This window comes from Anoplolepis gracilipes, chromosome 11 (assembly GCF_047496725.1).
Source record: "Anoplolepis gracilipes chromosome 11, ASM4749672v1, whole genome shotgun sequence".
Taxonomy (NCBI): Eukaryota; Metazoa; Arthropoda; class Insecta; order Hymenoptera; family Formicidae; genus Anoplolepis; species Anoplolepis gracilipes.
Window position 1 is genome coordinate 7,291,539 of NC_132980.1, and position 22,259 is coordinate 7,313,797.

The following is a 22,259-nucleotide window of genomic DNA, read 5'->3' on the forward strand; positions in this document are numbered from 1 at the left end:
TATTACCATCGACACAAGCATAATACCTTCGTACGCTCATCCAACGAATACACAGATAGAAGTGACTCGGAAGCAAGTATGTGTTACGCTACTATCGATATCATACTCCGACGTACATGCAGAATGTACAGATTGAAATCCGCCCATCGATCGAGACAGCGAATTCCATGATACGAGTCCGATGGCACGTACGAAAAGACAGGGACGGCGCCGCGAACAGAAATACCAGAGTGCCATGGGAATCCTGCATTTTTCTCGTCCGATATAGAGTATAGCGAGAGAGAGAGAGGAGAAAGGAGAGAGAGAGAGAGAAAAAGAGAGAGAGAGAGAATGAGAGAAGAGACCGGATATTCAATTAATCTTCACCGGAAATCGATTTTAAGCGACACGCGGTACGCGCGCCCGCTCTTATATTCCTCCAAGTATATTTCTCTCTCGTGTAATACCGGGGGAGAGGGGAAGGGATCGTGTAGACCAGTAGATGGAACGATGCTTCGGAAACTGTAACGTTCAATTAATTCCGCGGACACCAACGGAGATAAAACACTACGGAAATCGAGAACGTGCGTATCTTCGTCCAATGTTTTGCTCAACGTGTTTGAATGTGCTGGCGAGAAAAACGTACACACATCGTCAAGAGAACGTAAAATATTGTACGTGTATGCCGTAATATACCATGCAATAATACCCATTCCCACATGTGTGTGTGTGTGTGTGTGTGAACTTTTATCGAGGAGAGATACCACAAAAAAAAAAAAACAAAAAAAAAAAAGAGAAAATAAAGGATACGCCGAGTACTTTGTATGAAAAAACTTTGAGAAGAGAGTTATACATATATATATATACTCTTCCCCCCTTCCCTCTCTCTTCCTGCAACTTCAAATTTGCGACGAGATTCGACGTCATAAGACGGCACGATGACGATATTAGACGAGCGAGGGACATCGTGGCGATAATAAAAGATGAGACGAGAAAAACGATGCCAAGAAAAATGTTTAGCCGACAAAGATATATAATATATATAATATATTTTTTTATTTTATTATATATCAGTCTCAAATATCACGGCTTTGCTGCTCCGATCCATCGATCTTGCTTTCTTGCATCCGTAAAAAAATATTAACGCTTATTATGCTATTAACGATTTTCGTCATATTTATATGTGCATGTATTTATGCATTACAGTATAAAAACAGCCACAATGGAAGGTGATCAAGGTAATTTCATCGAGGGGCGATACAGTATGAACCGGATTGCACGCGAACGAACACGTTGATTGATAATCTATAACGCTTATTGTTCCCCGTACAACAGATACTAAATATCGGCTTTATAGAACGAACGTCGAACGAACTATGCCCGCTAGCTTTAATGAGATAACTTTGAGAAATAAAAGCGTGTGGTTTAATTCCGCGGGTATCGAAGATTGATTAGCGAATAACGATCGCGTTACAATATCCCTTTTTGCCTCTCTGTTAAAGTTAAAAAAAGCCGCAATTATTTTTATTTTTAATTTTTAATTATTTTAATTATTTTTATTTTTAATCCTTAATAACTACTCAAATTACGCTATTATTAAAAATTATTTTATTAAATATTAATAAAAAATTTAATGAAATAATTTGATATATAAATATAATTATTTGCAGAAATAAAAATTAAAGGTCTAGCATATGAAAAGTGTTACATAAACATTTAAAGATTAAAAAGGCTTTTGTTGAAAAAATTGTGGATAATTTGAGCTAATATATACAATCTAAAACTATTACCGATCGCACAGCGCACATTCATAACGATTGATTGCAATTCGTATTAACAAAATCTAAAGTTTACGCTAATATAAATAAGTGAGCTCAGAATCTAATGTCAAGACAAATAGTAGTACGAATGTATAATTAAGTCCAACCGTTTACTTCTTGACGTTTCTACCAGCATCTCTCGCCGTAGTTGGAGAACGACTGAAGAGAGATTACGATAATATCTGAATCTTACGTCTCTTATTCTTCCAGATAGCTTTAATCTCCACGGTTTAAACTCCACGGCTTTCGGGTAAAACACTCGATTTCAGAACCTTAAATCCTTGTAATCCATAAGAGAACATTACTGGTCGATTAATTGCATTAAACGCTTAATATGATGTACTTCCCTTACCAAAGTCCGTTAAATACTTTGATACTTAGGCGAAATTGGTGATCCGATAAGACTTTAAATAGCCACGCATATGCACCGCATTTGGATCGAACAGAACAGATTACCATTAAGCTCCGTTCACTATCGATTAATTAATAAATGGCAGTTTGACGTAATTATAATTTTCCTTTGTCGCGGCAAATTCGGTATTTTGTATTTTATAATTCTTTCTCAACTACCTTAAATAGGGTGTTTGCTCAAATTTTGTAAAAAAATTCCCTAATTTTTCAGGTATTTTTGTTCAAAATTTCAAGTAAAGAAAAGACTTTCAAGATTTTTTAATATAACTTCCTCTAAAATAAAATTTTTTATTAGGTACATACGTTTTCTAATGTTTTTCATTCATACGAAGGAAAAACACAGAGTTTAAGTTTAATGAGCTAGATTTGTAAATTGACTAAAAAACCGAATAACTTTCATAAGATAACCATTTTTTACTTGCATAATATTTTCATTTCTGTATCATTAAAAATTATAAAGAATGTGTACTTCATATTTAATATTATGTTAAAACATTAAATATAAACAAAAATATATATATTAATTATATATTTATTAAAATTATATATATATATATATATATATATATATATATATATATATATTTTAACGCATAATTTATTTGGCTGGCTGACTGGTGTTTTATATTTCGATAGTTATCGAAATATCAACTTTAATGAGATTTTCGATTAATAAGATTTCATGTTATCCGGTAATAATCACTTTTAAATTTTCAGACAGAATTCTATATATTATTATAATTCTTATTAAACAAATTAGATCATACACCAAACCATTTAAACGTATAAACACCGGGATGAGCACTGGTCATATTTCGATAGTTTTATCGACTTTAATGAGATTTCATGTAAGTCTGTAATCATTTTTAATTTCAGATAAAAATATATGTATATGCGTAAAAATTATTAGAATATTTATTAATTACAAATTAGATTGACCGAGACGTCAAATGTACAAAAGCGAGATGAGACGCTGGTCATATTTTAATTGTTCTATCCACTTTAAATAAGATTTCGTGTTATCTTTTTTTGTGTCGTTCTGCACAATTACTTATATTTTCTGTACAAAGTTCTAGTATGCGCAAAAATGTATTAGAATATTTATTAAACAAATTAGATCGAGGTATAACAAAATCTCGTTTACATCCAGCGAGCAATTTAATTTATACAATTAATTTTTATCAAAATTAATTTTTACGCACATAACTTTCTATATTTTTATAGAACTATTGCAACATTCTGAAGAGCTTAAAAATCTGATAAAAATGCTAAAAAAATCGAAGAACAAAGTTAAACGAAGCGTGAACCTAGCGTTTCAATTTTTTCCGGGCCATTTTTTTAATAGTCGGCAGTATTTGTTTAATCTATCAAGAAAGAATTTTATAACTATTGAAAATAAAGCCAAAACTCTCAATAATCAATAAGTGATTACGAAATGAGACGCCAGCTTCACACACATTAAAACGAAATATGCTATGTCACAAACGCGATAAAAAAAATTAATTCCACGAATAATACGTAACAAATTACCTCAACGTAATAAATTATTTGCTGGCTCCCACAAAGCTCGATATCATCCCAAGCCAGTTTATTTTCCCCTTCGTTGATGCATCTTCAAAAACATTCACAAAATACTCGCGCGACACTTTGCACGACACTCCCGATTTTGATACATATTACGACGTTTATAAATACCTTCTGGCTCACGTGTCACCGCACGAATGATAACAAAATCACCGCGTATAGTGAGTTGTATACATGCAAAGAATTTAGTGTATACTTTTCCGGTTTAATAGATATGTATAATAAAACGATCGTCCGTCCTTGAATTCAACACTGATTCGCGCGTGATAAAACTTTCTCTACCGCAATTCGAATTACCGTTTCCGACGAATTCGCGATCTTTAGACACGTTCTTTGACACTCATGGTTATCCATCGACATTCGAATACTCCTCTGTAACGTTTCGAAGGTCGTGAAACGCAACTGATTGCGACGAATGCGTGCGTAACAAATATGTCTCGAGACTATGATCCGTCTCTAAATCTCGACTCACTCTCGATGTACGCTTGTACACAATATTAGTCCAAGGTCGAATAACGGAACAATAACGCGGAACAACTACGACGTCAACCCAGCTCCGCAGACACTGTGCGACTGTGCGACTACCGCGCGCGAAGATGATCCTTGTAGCCTAAATGTTTGAAGAAGAGATGACTCGCGTGCCTGGTGTCACTGCGCATTGCGCGTGCGCAATAGGCGCGATTGTGTCGCGTGGTCGTCGACTAATACATGTATGTATAATAGTAATTTTTCTACACGCGTAAAAAATATAATAAATATTAATAATATATTCAATTAATAATTAGTATATATATATATATATATATATGATATATACATATACAGGGTGTCCGGTAAAGATTGCGAGAAGAGCAACCCACTGTTACACGGTTACTATACGTGCGACTAGCGTAACAGCGGGCTGACTTTTCTCGCCACGTGCTAATACTCACATGAATTGGTCGATATTTTTTAATTTATTTCTCAATAATTATTTCAAAAATCGCAAAATGATACAGAACTTTTTTGCTCAGTTTGATCTGCTCAATCTGTACACGAGAGATTTTTTACGAATTATCAGGCACCCTGTATATATATATATATATATATATATATATATATATATATATATATTATTATATTTTCTGCGTGTGTAGAAAAATTACTATTATATACATATTAATACATTTATATATTTTGCATATACATATATGGAAAATGTATATTTCGATATGTGCACAAAATGTGATAAGACATAAACATGATAAATTATGTATTTGTTTTATTATTTGTTACTGATTATGTATTTTATGATTATTTATTTATGCATCAAAATATTTGAATAGATGCAATATTTCTTTATAAAATATAATATTTGTGTATAATATTCGTATATAATATTATTGAATAAAAATATCGCGTGTGATTTTATATATATATATAATATAAAATACTTAATCATTAACAAATAACAAAACAAATACATAATTTATCATCTTTATAGTACAAAAAAGATAATTAATTTACACATAAATTTATGCACATATCGTCGAAACATACATTTTCCATATATGTATATACAAAATTTATAAATGTATAATAAATTCATTTGTAAAAGCATTAATGATGTTTATTGTACATATGCACAATTAATTTATTATAGAGCGTACTCATCTCGGTACTTATATATCCGGCATCGTGAACGATTTCATTTACCTATTTAATTAATTTGTTTAATTATTTTTCTAATATTTTTTACGTATTTATATTTTTACGTACAAACTTTTTGGAGAATTATTGCAGAATTTTCAAACACTCAAAATCTGGTAAGAAATGATTTAAAAAATCGTCAGGAGACAAAATAAACAGCTTGAACTTGGAGAGCCATTTTTTTAGTAACCAGAACTATTTGTTTAATCAAAAATTCTAGGATTATTGAAAATAAAGCCAGAACTCTCCATAATTAATAAATGAGTCTCCTTAAAATGAGATATGATGCAGTTTCACACACACAGCAAAATTATCAAAAAGAGAATTTTCGAAAAGATTCCCAATAAAATTCCATAAGATTTCTGATTTTTCTAGATACAAAAGAAATTTTTGAGAATTCCAGATTTTCCATATTTTTCTCGGTAAACACCCTGTTAAATATACATTAAATATACATATATAAAAATATAAAATACAATGTAATATACATATATTATAAAATAAAAAAAAAAATGTCCAAATAAATAGTAAGTTAAAGATAATTGGAATAAAATTACAGCGAATACATTACACAAAAACTCTATATAAGCTTATAAAGAAGAATAGGTTACAGAAATTATTATATCATAATTTCTGTTAATAATAAGAGAAATCCAGAAATTCAGATTAATAGAGATTCCATATGTTGTAATAATTTAACAAAAATAATCGCAAATGAAATTAATGCATTGTTTTAGCTACATTATCAAATTTAATCATCAAAACACTGAATTCTCTCGACTGCTATTATATTGTCGCGTATATTATAACAAAAATCATTATGTGTTCAATTTATTCGATATATCGTAAAATTCCATGATATAAATAGGTAAATTTCGTTTACTTGATTGAATATATACACAATTTCAATGTCGCTATTCGTTGAACATTGTGAAAAACAATATTAAACATTTCTCGTAAATGCAATAACATAAATGGAATTGTTATAATTGAAAAATTGAAATAGAACTATTTCGGATAACTAATGAAAAACAAACAAGGAACTAATGATAAAAAAATATGTCATTCAATATCAATTACTTTAACTTGCTTTAGTATATTATACAATTTCTCACTAATTAGATTCAGTTACATGTACATATTTCTTCGCTATTAGATTATATATCATAATTTCAATAATTTACATAATCTCAATTAGTGATTAGAAGGAAAAAGTAAAAAAATTACAATAAGCCACAAGATATGAGCTAAATCTTTGAATAATTAATTTAGTTATCTCATTATCGGAGATCAATTATAATTTGAATAATCTCGATCTACATATTCCCTATTTAATTAGCTAAAATGCGGCTTTAATTCATGGACTATCGTTTAGTCGCGCATGACCGCGGATTGTCGCGGATTATTTTTACATGCTTGAAGTTTCCTACATGGATCGATTTGTCAATTGGAATTTTCGCGCATTCTTTTATACCCTTACTCGACATTGTACTCGTGCGCGCGACACTTTGTATTCGTGTAGCGTGCTATGCACACGAAACAAATCAGAGCGATGCTAATGCACACCGAGAGTTCACAAATTTCGCGCAGAGAGAGAGAACGTTCTCTCTACATCGTGAATAAAAATCGGTAGCTCGAAAGATCGCTAGAGAAATGTGTTGTATGTAGAAGGGCGAGTGCTATGCCACTGGTACTCGCGTACATAGCTCGAGATAATGGCCTCGGCAATGATTTATTACTAAGGTAGCCATTGTAATGCTCCGAATTACCGTTAACTCGTACAACCATCTGCCCCCATACATAGCGAGCGTATATTTAACAATAAAAATAAACCATGAACGTTAAGCTAAACTAATTTGCTATAACTTGATTTTTATGTCTTCCGAAAATTAATGTAGTAGCGCTAGTTGATGAAAATATATTGAGTAAAAATAATTTAGTTAAAGTGATTTCTATACGAAATATATCGAATGTTGTAAACTATTGTAAAACATTGTCTGCGACTGGAAAAGTAAAATATTGACGTGTAAAATCTTTTCTAGCATCTTCCTTGTATTTTCCCCATTTCCTTTTCGTCTCGCGCACGATTTCATCCTCTTGCACGCACGTATGCGCTGCATTGTGCATTATAGATTCTACAGTTAACGGGTTAACAATACCGTGCTCTGACAAGCGCGATACATGGATGCAAAGATAAGGTTGACCGACGGAGTGATTTATTATCGCCGTCCTTCTATCGCAATAAATCGATTCGCCATTGACGAATAATCGTAAGCACTTTGCCGGCGTCACGAGAACGTAGGGGTGAACAAAGGGACAAGAGGTACCGCTGGAAAATCATAATTGACTACCAGGGGAGACCTCATCCAGCTAGTCCATATCGCATCGATATCAATTATCGCAAGGAAATTATATCGCGCCGCGGATAATAGTTAATTTGCCGAAAGTGCGTATCGATCTATTCGATTTATATTCGCGATACATGAGCGCACAATGAAGTAACGGATTGGAGAAACTTCCTTTATGCTTCGCGCTGTACGCGAAATTGGAGTATTATAGAGCCCAGTCTAGTGCATAATTATTCCTGCGCGGCACGTCATGATGCAGCAATTGAATAGCAATCGAATTGCGCAGGATTACATGACCTGCGTATTAAACGCATCGACAAAATAGAGAGCCGACGGCCGAAACTTTGCCAGCATGACATTTATTCGGTTATAAAATACAGCCGCCTACATATACGAGGCTTTTACGTAGCTCCATTTAATACGGGAGTCGAATTTAACATTTAAAGTAGCAATAGAAATATATCAGACAATTCTTATTCCTCTAAAGATCGAGAAATTCGATATATTTATTTGTTCGTGAAATAAACGCTATACTTGTCGCAAATTGAGAGAAAGGTAATCTTTTAAAATAAAAAAAAATATATATATATATATATATATATATAAATAAATTTTGAGTTACGAGTAAAGATCGTCACGTGTGAGAAAGCAGTTAGTAATGCGTTCATACACAAATATAATACGAGCGTGCTGTTAATCAAAGAATTAATCAATCGTGTCACGAATTGATCAATGTCGAACGCGGTATATCTTCGTTGCAGACAGAAGGGCTCGTCTGATCGATGCGAACTAATTTGCCGTGTCTCCCCGACGTGACAGACCCGAGAGTCTATCTCTAGTCTATCTCCAAGTAATACCGGGATTAAGGATGAACAACTTCGGATACGGAGTGCAGTGGAAACTTACCTCCGTCTCGCCTTTACATTTGTCACGTCATGTGAATTCAAGAAAATATATGTGGTTGAGAAATGGGAAAATTGGCTGATTGCCGACTTTTTTATAATTCAGCGCCGCGATCAAAAGCACACGGTGTCAGATCATCGCGTAAATGGCGCCGTGAGAGTCATCGCCTTGCTCGTAAAAATCAAATAAAATTCTTCATATGTGTTAAATACCCGTTCGATACTGTATAAGCTAATGATATATTTCGCAATCTACTATTTGCAGTAGTTTTTTTCTAGTAAAAATGCAAAAGAAAAAGAGAGGAGGAGAAGAGAAAGAGACAGAAATTGCGTAGAAATTCATAAAGCTTAAGTATGCGATGCCAAAGTTTTGACAGAAGCGGATCGATAGCGCTTCTTGGCAAGCGGATATAGGGCCTGGATGCGAAAGACAGCGTTGTCTACAGCAACACGAGCAAACATGCGCACGGACGAAGATGAGATGCGCCCGCAGAACTCATCCCGTTAACTGATCGCATCTGTCAAATTACCGGTCTTCCGCGTCGTAGCCATAGCAAGCATTCGTTATCGTCCTGTGTTATCATCCCGCGTATATATGCATTACAGGATATCGTAGTGCGCGCGCACGCGACGATAATTGATCAAGGTATTTATTGGCAGTGAGACGCGCTCCGTGAGAGAGAGGATAGGTAGGGAGGTAATTCGGTCGTGTGTCGAGAGAGCACTCTCCATTCACGCGTGCACGACACACTTCGAGGGTGGACGTTTACCGGACAGCGTAGGGAGAGTGAAAGTGGTGTGTATTGCGCACGCTGCGTAGACAGTGCAAGGTACGCTTACATATTCCCTCCCTCTCTCTCTCTCTCTCTCTTATACTCTCATTGACGTATGCACCATCGAACACACACATGTCTACTCCCAGATGTATTCGCATTCTGGGTATTCGGATGGACAGACGCGCTTGTCTATTCGAGCGAGTGCGATAAACGTGTGCACGCAAGGTCCGGCGAGAGGAGACAAACGCCGAGAGAATCGCCGTGGGACACACAAAGCACTCACACACACACACACACACACACACACACACACACAAACACACAAAGAGAAGAGAAGCGACAACTAGCTAGCCAGCAGAACAGGATTGTGGGACAGCTCGTGTTCATAACGCGACCCCGTATCGGTTGATCCAATTTGACTCCCTCTGACACGGTATACACCATGGGTACCTCTATATCTCGCGATAACGCCTAACCCTTAATGCCCAACCTAACCCATTGGACGAGCGATTCAACCCGGTCCACCGCGACAAGAAATTCTGCCTGTGTATGTAGGTCAATCCTACTGATGACGTTCACAAATCAGATCATGCACTGAAATTTTATTGCGTTACAGTTTATATATATATAAAAAAAAAAAAAAAAAAAAAAAAGGGCAAGCTAACAAATTATCGATAAAATTATCCACTCATATCGGAAAATACATAATTAAATATATATAAAAATTATTTTAGTATAATAATAATTTTTTATCTAATATGTCGATGTCATAAAAAGAGTAAAGAAAAAAATGTAGAAAATGTTATTCCATTTATGTGAGTCAATTAATTTTAAAAATCTTCTCTGACATATATTGTATTTTATATTTTAAAATTGTTATATAAAAAAATATCATGCTTGAACCACGTTTGTCCGTAATGGAAAAATGTATGCGCGCAAGGGTAATTTTTACTGGCGCGAGGTAGACACTGATTTGCAGCACACGTGTTCGCGTTCCTCGGCGAATTAACGCAACCGGTTTCGGGGCACGAAAGATTATTTTGCAAACGTTCGCGTGCAGCACAATGCCGCTTCTTTCTCAAAATGATACAAGCCTGAGAACGATCCGCGCGAGCAACGGAGCGGCACAGAGGGAAGCTTTTGAGGGTGTACAAATGATATCAATATGTATCCATTAAGCTTCCTCCCTCCCTCTCTTCTCCTTCGTATTTCCCTCTTCCTCTCCCGCCGCTCAACCATCTCCCGATCGAAGTAATGTTTTGGGGTTGCGGTTGCCAGGCGACCGGGGTTACGCTTCGCCGGAACGACGGGACGGAAGTGATCGCGATCGACCAGACAACACTTATGGCGTTCTTGTATCCATTGCCCCCGTTTCTATAGTCTCCCTTCCTCCTGTCTCTCTCTCTCTCTCTCTCTCTCTCTCTCTCTCTCTCTTTCTCTATCATTGCTTCTTTTCATTGGACCGTAGTTGCTGACACGAGTGGTCGCTGGCGACCAAGGATCATCCTTGATGAAAGATACCTCGATTCCTGACCTTTCTCGTAATCCCTATTTCTCCTGCCGAATCTGACCATCGATCTTCATCTGCGAAATCCGTCGACGTCCCCCGATCGTCGATTTGTCTCAACTTAATTTTGTCACACGCGCGCACCAGCAGCGCATCAGAACGACGACGTCGCTCCTCCGTCTGTCGCCGATAAAGTTTCATTCGAAGGGCAAGATTGATCGCCCTTCGAGGCGCGTCGCGCTTCGATTCTTGCGGCGTCTTTAATTTCGCAATCAAGAAAGCGCGAGAAATGATATAACGATTTTTCATATATTAAATATTAAATGTTTTTACCTCATCATACACAACAAAAGAAAACGCGGTATTATTCGAGCAACAATACCATTGTTTATATTTGAAATTTTGTTCTCTTTGCAGAGGCTTGCGCGAGGCTTCAATGGGTGCTTTGCGTACTCTTGGCATTCGCCAAACCACTTTGTCATCTCTTTGTTAGAGAGTTTCCGTTCCGGCTGCATTTAGCTGCGAAACAAAATGAACCGCACACCGAGTTTAAACATTTGTTTCGTACAGCCTGTCAGTAGTGTATTTCGGATATTTTCATTTTATATGCTTTCAAACGAGGCGCTGTTATTCTCGTTATTCCGCGTAGTGTTTTTTAACATTTATAGCTCCAAGGCACCATAGGCAGCCGCAATGTTTGCGGTTATGAATTGATAAAATGTCATTTTCACAGACATTGTTTATTACCGGTTAGCATCGAAGAAATTTGAAACGGTTTTCGTGCATACATGAAAATATAATATATAAAATCTGCTGTGTTTGTTCGGCTTATCATACAAAGACCAGACTTTTCCATGGCTATAAAGCTTAATTATGTAGAAATATTTTAAAATGAAAAGGCCGTATGTGACGTAACGTTTCATCCAACATGATAACATAAAAGTTGGATTTCATTGCGAAAAGAGCTTCGCGTTTGTAAATTAATGACCGTAACTGCTGGCTGTAAATAGCCAACGGTTAATGAAGACGCACGTGGGTGGGGAGGGAGTCGCTTTGTTCGCGCATAAATTTGCTAATGCAAACGCAATTATCTCGTATTCGATCGCGCGCTCTATGCTTCAATTACGCTAATCTGAAACGCACTCGCGAACCTGGTGCAAAAAGGGAGAGGAAGGGTAAACTTCGAATTTGCAATCAGCGGGGGCACGTCTTCCAGGCAGGAAGATTAAGATCCTTTCTTCGCTCGTAACACTCATCATTTTGAGCGTAAGATCTCGAAAAACGGGTAGACGGTAATTGCTGCCAAATCAAGGGGGGAAAGAGACAACGTGAAAAAGAGAGAGAAGGAGGTAACCGAAGAGATCCGCCGCGTGGTTATGCAAAAGCAGGCCGCGAGAGTTCACGGGAGCGCGGGACGCAGTCTCCCCCCTTAAGCTTTTAGCGAAATTGCTTTTACTAACTGATTACATAACGTAATAAAGGTTATTTTTACGTGGACCCGTTCCACGATCTGGAAAGCCCGCCGGCGGCGATGTGTCACTGGCGAAGCGCAAGCAGAAATTCCGTACCTCGATAAGAAACATCGAATCTGCTAAATCTCGATGCAGGCCACTTCTCTTCTTGTGTCTTTTCCGCTAAGTAGAAATTTCCTCTCCGCATCGAAATATTTCGTCCGAGAGAAAAATATGGGAATTCGCAAAATAAAATATAGAATATATAAAAAAAAAAAAAAAAAAAAAAAATATATATATATATATATATACATATAAATTAAATTAATTTTCGATCAATCGCGTGCACGCAAATATTTTTCTCAACGCGGGGATCGATGCAGCTGTAAAAAAAAAAAAAAAAAAAAAAATTTCGCGCGCCAATAATACAGACGAGAGCCCGTGGCGATATTATTAATTTAACGAGGGGGCTGCCGCGCGTAATCCAAATCGTGAAGCATACGTTGGGGCACGCCGTTTGCGTGGTCATTAGGCACACAACGAGTGCGGATCGATCGAGCCGCTCAGCCGTGTACACCGGCCGCAATTACTCGACCGTTATATTAGGTAGACTGTCCTGATAGATTACTCGACAAACCGCGTAGCGCTGTGCCTTTCAAGATTTAATAGTGATTTATGAGCGGTCATGCCGCGTCGCACCACGCCGCGCCACTTTGCGCTCTGGTTTTCAGCTCTCTTTCTCCGCATTTCGCTTCTCGTACCCGCATTATTCCCCCCTCGGACGCGAATGTGAGCAAAACTATTAACGCGCCGACTAATTCGCCAGTTAGTTTCAAACCGAGATCGAGCAAAACAAACAAGCAGGCGACAAAAAGGAAGAATAACGACTGTGCGATCGACGAGATCGATCCGGTTCGAAAGATAGACATTAATCAAGCCGCTGTTCGGAACCGAACATCTTTTCACCGTCGAGGCGCTATCGGCGCATAAATCATCGCTTGCTTCTTTGTAAAAGAAAAGAGAAGAAATTCGCGCAGCAAAATATGAAAGCGCGGCAAAGTTAGCTCTCGCGATGATGCGGCTCTTGTGAGAACGAATAAGGACGTAATGATATTCCAAAGTTTACTGTGCTGTGGCAATCATGTTAGAAACCTAATCCAATAATAGTTGGAAGCCGCGAGACAAGAAATTACAAAGCCCCCCATGTCAGGAAGATTTGTGTCTAAATCTCGGCGAACGTTGGCAAAACAACGCGTAATTCCGTCTACTCTTTAGATGACGACGCTTCCATAGCGCGACGTCTTCCACGGTAAGTGTAGGGAGATGTGAGTCACTATGACGTAAGAGAAGAATGCAGGAAAATAATAAAGTATACACAAAGTGACGGGAGTGAATCACAACGCCGCATTACGTCCCCGTCGCAAACATCTATTCGTTCGTCGGAAAAATTGTCACGCGCAATTCACCGGAAGTGAATAGCAAAGTGCTGAATCGCGCTAAAATGATGAGTTTTCTTTCTCTCTCTGCCACGACCTGCATTCATATGTTTACAATAATTGTTTATCTTTTTGCCGTACAAATAATATCCATTTTCCGGAAAGAAAAAAAAAAAAGAAAAAAAAATCTTTTTTTAATTAATTTTTATGCGCGAACACACATTGTATATATAATGTATTAATGTAAGAATATAGAAATGTAGAAATTAAAAAATGCACTTTTGCGCGACAAATATACAGGCTGGGAGAATCGTGGAGTCAAGTGACGCGACAAAATATTCGCGCGGGACAAAGGAACGTGTGACAGTCTCCTCGTCCACATGCCTGGCGTTCTCCAAAAAAGCTGACTTCCCGCCGCGGCAAATGAAGAGCGACTTGAGTTACTTTGACAGAGAGTCAATCCGGCAGCACATCGGTGTGCGTCCTCCCTCACCGTATATTCGCCATACCCTAAGAGGCGGAGAGATGTCGCAGGGCATCCTCGGTGCCCTGGCGAGCTACAGTACCCGGGGCTAAAGCACGTCGGGTCGAGACCCGTCTGTGTGCATCGGGAGTGGCGCAACGTTCGCCTCGTGCGCACCTCGTCCGTCTCATGAATATTTAAACTGGATATTAAAGGCGCAAAATCACCGCACGAACGAGCCCTCGCCACGGGATCCCAACGAGCGAGTCGGGGACGCCACGAATTTCGAAGCGGGAGTGATCGATCCGCAACGTTCTTCAATCACACGCGCAGGTTCGTGATGAAAAATTCTCCTGAATTTTCGGCGACCTCGAAAGAACGAAAGGAAATTGAACGAAAGGAATAAGAAATTCGGTCAAAAAAATCGCGTGCATTACCTCGTAATCGTTCGCTTTCCGTCAACTTTGTAAATGGCGTTAACTTTGTTCGAAAACTCCCGAATTACTGTAATAATCGCGTAGGATCGAAAATTCCAAGTGACCTATATTCATACTTAGTTAACGTCACTTTCTCATAAAATTCTGAAACCTCGTCTTCCTCGAGGAGTAGAAAATCACCTTACATTACGCGCAAAGATAATGCTAACGACTTAGTATGCCACGATCGATGGACTATTTCCACGCAAATAAATTCCATCGTGTATCGGAAAATCAATAATGGAAGCGTATTCTCTCCGATTTCACGGCATCGCGACACACCAGCATGTAGATCCCCGGTAATATCCCGGGCCCGATATTAGAGCGAGACGAATTTCACGTTGCACGACCTCGCGTAACGTCGGTCACGGCCGCCCGATCCTGCGGTAAAATATTTGACGGCGCGTGCAACGGGATATCCTTTGTAAGTCGACGGGCCGTGCGGCGACAACACGAGGAAACATTGTTAATCGAACGTCGCTGACGCCGCCCGAATGAATAATGCAGCAGAGAGCGGCGGCGGCGGCAGCGACGTCTCGCGCAATCCGAGCCTGACGGAAGCGGGATGTGTCCGTCTATATCGCATCCGTCCCTACCCTACCTACTTCGCGCCGGGCTTTCAGATTGGCCATTTGTCCGCAAACAGTACGGAATCCCTAATTGCCGCAGCAACGTCCGACATGCGGTCGAATGCCGTAGCAATGCCAGCAATTTTTCATTCCTCCTCCGTTCCCGACGTCTAGTATTTTAACGCCAATGTCGTGTTTCTCGCACATTTGCCAATTATTTTCAAATATACACAATTTAGGGTAAACTCGGGTAAGATGGCCATAGTTTTTTAAAACGCAACAAACATGCTTTTATTTTTGTTATTTTTTAAAAGTGTTTGGCATATTATATCTTCACTGAAGCTTCAATTACGTAATATTATCGAAATTAAAAGGAAAATATTTCATAGATAATTTTATATTATCAAAATAGTACAACGTAAACATTGGCCATCTTATCCAACTTTTAAGGAAAAGATGGCCATAATATTTATAAAAAAAATAGTAAAAACGAAAATAAAAATTATAGGTCATATAACAATTTACATATCTTTATAATATATCTAACGTCGATTACGATGGCTTAACTGTCATTTATTCGACGTTATAACAGTTTTTGGTGGACAAATGAAAAACTTTGCAGGTAGTCAAGAGTAAAAAATATGATATAAGATTCACAATATCGTTATTTCGAACAATGTATGCACATCAACTGCTGCAAATATCGATTATCCTTGATAATGACTAAAAAAGCGCACTATGTAGCGATTATTGAAAAAATTACATCCTATGGCCATCTTTTCCTAGTTTAGCCTACATGTAACAAAAAATAGTTTGCCAAGATTTCTATCTAATATTTTAATCTTATATCTTTTAAATTCTATCGTCTTTAATTTTTTTTTAAATTCTTGTTTGTTGTAATTATGACCAACAGATAATACTAGCACGTAATTACATATGGATACGCAGTCGACCTTTATATCCTTGTTGATGCTCCAATCTCGTCTTCAATTTTCTGACCGCACCATTCTCGCCTGGACATCCATGGTATTCGTTTTTCATCTAAATGCAAACGCAATAGTATGAAGAAAAAGAGAAGGAGAGAGAGAGGGAGAGAACATTCGAGGAAAATAACTTATTAAACAAGCTACGCGGAATTAATTGCGCCACCGTTGTCCCGGCGTTTAGACCCGCGTTTCTTTCAACGGCTTACTTTACATAATTGGTTCTTTCCATACAATTGGATTCCTACGGATGCGACTGCCTGAAACTCGACGACGGGCGCGCTTTGTCGTCGCGGTAAGGCGTCACCAGCCATTGCGAATTCCGAATCTAATTCCAGAACACGGGGATCGTACGTTATAGTCTAAGCCCAATCTAACCGCCGTTGTCGTTTGCGCTCGCTGTCAACGGCGAACAAACAAGTTTGCACGAGCGCCTAATGTCTAATACGCACGCCGCAGAGTTTCCTCCGACAGACTCGAACGAAAATCTTCGCTCCACGTATTTCCATCGTCTTTGTCGGGAACTTTCGAAATTGCGCGAATTGCGATACCGTCACTGGCAGCCAACGTCTTAGAGATACGTGGAAATGTAATTGCCGCGCGCGTGACCGAAATATTTACATTTCCGATTAACACTCCGTATACGACGCATGAAAGTTTCGATTTTTCAACTTTGTTAGTCGCACCGATTTTTTAATTTCCGCGAGTTTAATTTAATTTCGTAAAATATCTATGAGAAAAAAATTATACACAATTATAATAACAAATAGTATCTATTACATTACGCATTATTTTTTCATCCCCCTTGTATGAATTAATATTTTTAAAAAAATGTACAAAGTGGCAAGAGAGAAAATCGCTCGCCATATTGTGAGCGTCTAAAATCACTCCGTAATTATACGGTAGATGAAGTCTCTTCGTCTCTTCAGAATTTGCCGCGCACTTAATAGACGACAGAAACACTGGATTCATCCATCATACTTAATCTGCTGCCGAAGAAAGGATGCAGCTCGTAAAAACGTCGCGGCGTTCTAGGATCTGTCGCGTATAACGTTAACGATGCGTGCAGATCGCGTAAGTGAAAAAGAACGATCACCAGCCAGCCGTGGAAGAAACAAGACGTGTTCGTGGAAACTGCGAGGCGAAGCGCCCGGGAGAAGAAAGCCCGTAAAAAAAAAACTTCCCTGAATCATCGCGCAGCCACAGTTTCGCAACAACTCTCGTTACGACGTCACCCCTGCGCTAAAGTGGAAGCCGTCTGCGCGAAGTAGCAGACGTCGCCGTTGTTATTACAGTGCGAAAGTAAAAATAATGCCGGTTGTTTGCGGCGCTGCCTCGCTTCAAAGTTTCTTACAAGTCGTGTGCAAAAATACACATGTCCGAGATGTTTTGCAAAACGTTTCGATCGTACACTTTTCCCGTACAATCTCAACTGGATACTTCGAGCTATTACGCGAACAGAAACTTTAACATCACGGAAACTTACTTGTATTACACATTACTCTCACGGACATTAACATGTCAAATTATATACTATACATGCCCTTCTTGAATTTTTTCTTTTTTTTTTTAATTTTACCAATTACATTAAATTATATATGTATACATATATATATATAAATTATTATTTTACCAATTATATTAAAATTTATACACTCATACATGTTATATAATTATTTTTTAATTAACGCGAAATATGTATAAATACATTTATATTTTCTGAAATGTCACACTTTGAAATATAAACGTCGCTGGAATAAATTTCATTGATTTCGATGATTCACGCGGATATTGAATTTAGAGCGGCTGTAACAAAGCATGACCACCGCAAGGTATCGATACGATTCGGGGTGGTTGCAAATTGAAGAAAGCAATATCAGAGGAGCGCGGCGCCCGCCTTTAATACCCCTCAGTCAGCTATCCCGCTAGGAACCCTCGCGAGCCGGTTAATCCGGAGTCAGCTGCCGGAAAGGAATGGAACCCATTTCAGTAGGCCGAGGCTGATATCCGCCACCTGGCAATATTTCAACGATCCACTCGTCCAAGAGAACAGATTTTCTCTTTGTCGACGACGACGGCACCGTTATTCAGCAATTAAGAGATAAAATAAAAAATTGACGAAGCGTGTTTGCTTAACAATCTTCCGACAATAATTTTATTCATAATAAAATGGAAAATGTTTATTAAATATTTCGCATTTTAAAGAGTAAAGAATATATTAAAAACCTAGAATCGTGATTTCTAAAAAAAATGTTTTACATTTTTTATTTATTAACGAATAAAAAAATCTATATTTAAATATAAATTTCAGTATAGAAAAAGGGAGGAAATTCTCTATGTCCGCGTATGTTGTGCAAGTACGAGCAAATAATTATAAATATACAAAAAAAAAAGGATTAAATATCTGGTATTTGATAAATTCGAGGCGGCTTGCGCGAGTAAAATTCAAGTGAAATTTTCCGATAATTTCGGGATCGTTTGTTCTTTGCGGATAAACCGGCCGTGTGCGTTTTCCGCCGAAGATTTTGGCAAACCACTTGAAACTCCGGAGAGACGAGGCGGAGAGTGAGATCTTCATTAAGGATTTCGTGTTTCGGCAGCGCGCGTTTCCGGTGCCGACGCCGGGGAAATGCAGATTAACAAGGAGGAAAACAAGAGAAAGATATTAAGCCGGGTACTTTTCGTTGTTTCCCGCGCGCGCTGCCGTGTCTTATTTTCCCGGGTCGTGTCTATCCCGACAAAAGGTCGCCCGGATAATTACGTAGCGGTAGCTACGGTAGTAGCGGCTCACCCGCTGTCTCTCTTGCAGCGGCGTCAGGAAGTCAACGGGTATTCATTAGCAAGAAGAACAACAAGTCGCGACGAAGTCGCGTCTTCCGTGTGCCGCGTTTCCTGGATTATACATCTCCATCGCTCGCATAACTTTCCTACTGCCTGGGCACTAACGCAACAAAACATCTTGTGACGGGAAAGAGAGAGAGAGAAAGAGAGAGAGATAGAGAGAGAGAGAGAAGCGGTTTATCCGCGTTACCTTACGACGCGGAAATCGTAGAAGAAAGACGAGTGAGAAGGAAAGAAAAAGGAAAGGAGGAAGAAAAAGGGTTCGGGGGTAAAGCTAAAGAGAAAACTTTTAATTGTGCGCCCCTTTTGAGATTACAAGGACTTTGGAGTATTAACCCAGCACGATACTCGATATACAACGCCCTGTTTCGAGAAGGAGACATTTAGAAATTTTTACGATCTCCCGGAGTGTCTCCGAGATGACTAGAGTACTTTGGGTGCTTAATAAATCAATTTTAAGCGGCACTTGAGTAAACTGATCTCGATTGTTACATTATGAAATTTTAAAGGTTCTAATAAAGAATAATAACTTTGTCGGGTGCGTTTATATAATTTAGGATAGAAAATTCAAAATGTGAAAAGCGTTTTCCTTTCGGAATATCCAACTTAATAGACGTTCTCGTGAAAATACGTCAGTTATTCTTAATCTGACCTTTCGAGAAGATCTAATTAGGAACTCGCGCCGTCGTTATCGCGCCATGCACCGTAACGAATGAATAAATGAATGAACGAACGAACGAACGAACGAACGGCCGTTATATTAATTAGCAAATAGAACAACAAAATCTCAGAGCCGGTCATATCTCGTAAGATTATGTTCTTTAAATTATACATCTTTATCGCTCGCGGAAACTTTACGTTCTCCTTCGCCGGTGTATTCTGTGACAACTATCTCTCGCGAAGACAGGAAAGACGGGAAGCGAGAAACGGAGATAACTGGAACAGGAACAAGAGAGAAACTTTTAATTGGTTTTAAAAAACGAGTTGGCAGAGCTGACATTTAAAACAATCTATGAGCTCAAGTTAGCGTCGTTATATCCATTTCACGAAAATGAAATGATAAATTCATTTTGAATTCACCAAACTCACAATGTGCATACCTCCTTTCCGTTCAGAATTTTTTAATTACCTAAAGAATTGACATTCATTGGAATTCTCTATTGTTTTTTTTTTTTTTTTTTTTTATTTTTTTATTTCCATACGATAAAAAACAGCCTTTACTTTAGAAATTACGATTTTGCCATTAATAACACGAATATTTTAGCTTGTTATATATATTCGAGGGAGAATATTTATACTAAAACAAAGTTTCAAAATTGTCTGAGTTTTTTTCCACTGAAACTAATAATATCTCAAACTAATCGATGGCCCAAATAAAATTGTCGCAAAGAATTCGCGTAAGCTTTTGTCTGCATCACAATCGTCTTCTCTTATTGTATAAATTAAGCAAGGGAAGAAGACAATATTAAACATTAATTTAGATTTAGCCAATTTTTATAGCTTTATGCGAAATATAGTTGTACAATTCAAACAATTTACAAAAAAAAATCGCGCATTGTAAGAAAGCTCTCACTTGGCTGCGTCGGCGCATCCAGTGAAGCGAATAAAAAGCATTTCGTATCTTAAGTTCAGTAAGGAAAATATTCAGAATTCCAAAACTTCAGAAGGAAAGGTAGCACTGTACGGTTTTTTTACTTTCTATTGTCCAAGATCCGCTTCGATCTTTTGTCGCTTTTACAAATTTGCCACGTGCCTGATCGCGCCGGAGGTCTTTGCAATCTCGTGTTCGCCTTTACCTTCTTTCTCCTTCTTATCGATATATGTATACTTGAATTTTTCAAAAATTACAACAAATAAGATAGATAATACATGACTGATATATATCTATCACGTTTTTATATTTAAATAATATTAAACAGATATGGAATCAAGTATATTTTTATATATTAATCCTACAGTCTCCAAAAAATGGATATAGTGAAAATTAACCAATTTATAAGACGTGATTGCAATGTATAGAAATTATTGCTAATTGAAAAGTTATTTTTGTAAAACGTAAAGAATAAAAAAAAATGTAGCAAGCTCAATTTACATATCTATTTATAACTTATATAAAATTAATATTTTTAAATGTATATATTCTCGATATCTCTACTTGATATTTTTCACGGTGTATAAATATAAGAAAGACAATAATTGGTGACATATCAGTTTTAATGAGGATATCCGGTTGACAGTCAGACGAAAACTAAATCGAGAATTGCAACACTCCGGCGCATCAGCGCGGTCGGCGATGAACCGGATATTATTCATCATTAATTGTGTCACGTAATTCCTTAAGATTTAGCTTTGCGCCACTCATCCTCTTTCTGCCTTTTCCGCAATGGAATCTGCGTTATGCTTGGTCACGTCCGCAAAATGCGGTATCCTGATTCCGTCTCTCCGTCGCTTTTTTTTTACATTCGTTCTCTTGTGCGAAAAGCTTGACTCTCTCTTTCCCTCTTTCTATGTATATTTCTTATTCTTTCTTTCTCTTTTCATCTCTCTCACTCTCTTGTGTACGAGAGTCATTCTCTTAGCTACTGCGAGCCCTCGATTCGAGATGCGCGACAGACGCGTACGCTGAACGGTGTTTGAACCCCTCACCGCTCCACCCTCGTCTCACAGCCCCTTTCGGCGAGTACATTATGCAATGAGGATACTCGAGGAGCGAAGGGTACTTTCTGTAAGACGCGCTGGGGTGTCTGAGGTCGCCCGGACTCGGAAACATTTCTTGCTCGCCCGAGTAATGGTCTGTTTAAAATTGGATTACCGTAAGTGCCGCGCAATCCTTGATGACTAAATACGCAACGGGAGGGAAAATGCGACGGGCGAGAATCGATAGACATCGCATTATATTAAGCGAGGGATATACATTTTAAATCGATATAACAAAAAGAAAAAAAAGAAAAAAAAAGAAAAGAAAAAAAGATTCTCGTTTATAAAATATTAATAAAAATGTATATTATAATTATAATCATATTG

General features: G+C 37.8%; 1 protein-coding gene across 4 annotated transcripts in view; it reads right to left on the reverse strand.

The window, feature by feature from the left end:
* LOC140670932 (uncharacterized) overlaps positions 1-22,259 on the reverse strand; it is a 246,676-nt gene that overhangs the window by 120,249 nt on the left and 104,168 nt on the right. The window contains exon 1 of one of the 4 annotated variants that reach the window (XM_072901843.1): positions 3,741-4,383. The exons of the other annotated variants lie outside the window; for them this stretch is intronic. The gene's annotated coding sequence lies outside the window, so the exon portion shown is untranslated. Of the gene's footprint in view, positions 1-3,740; positions 4,384-22,259 lie in introns of those variants that run through there. 4 annotated transcript variants of the gene reach the window in all.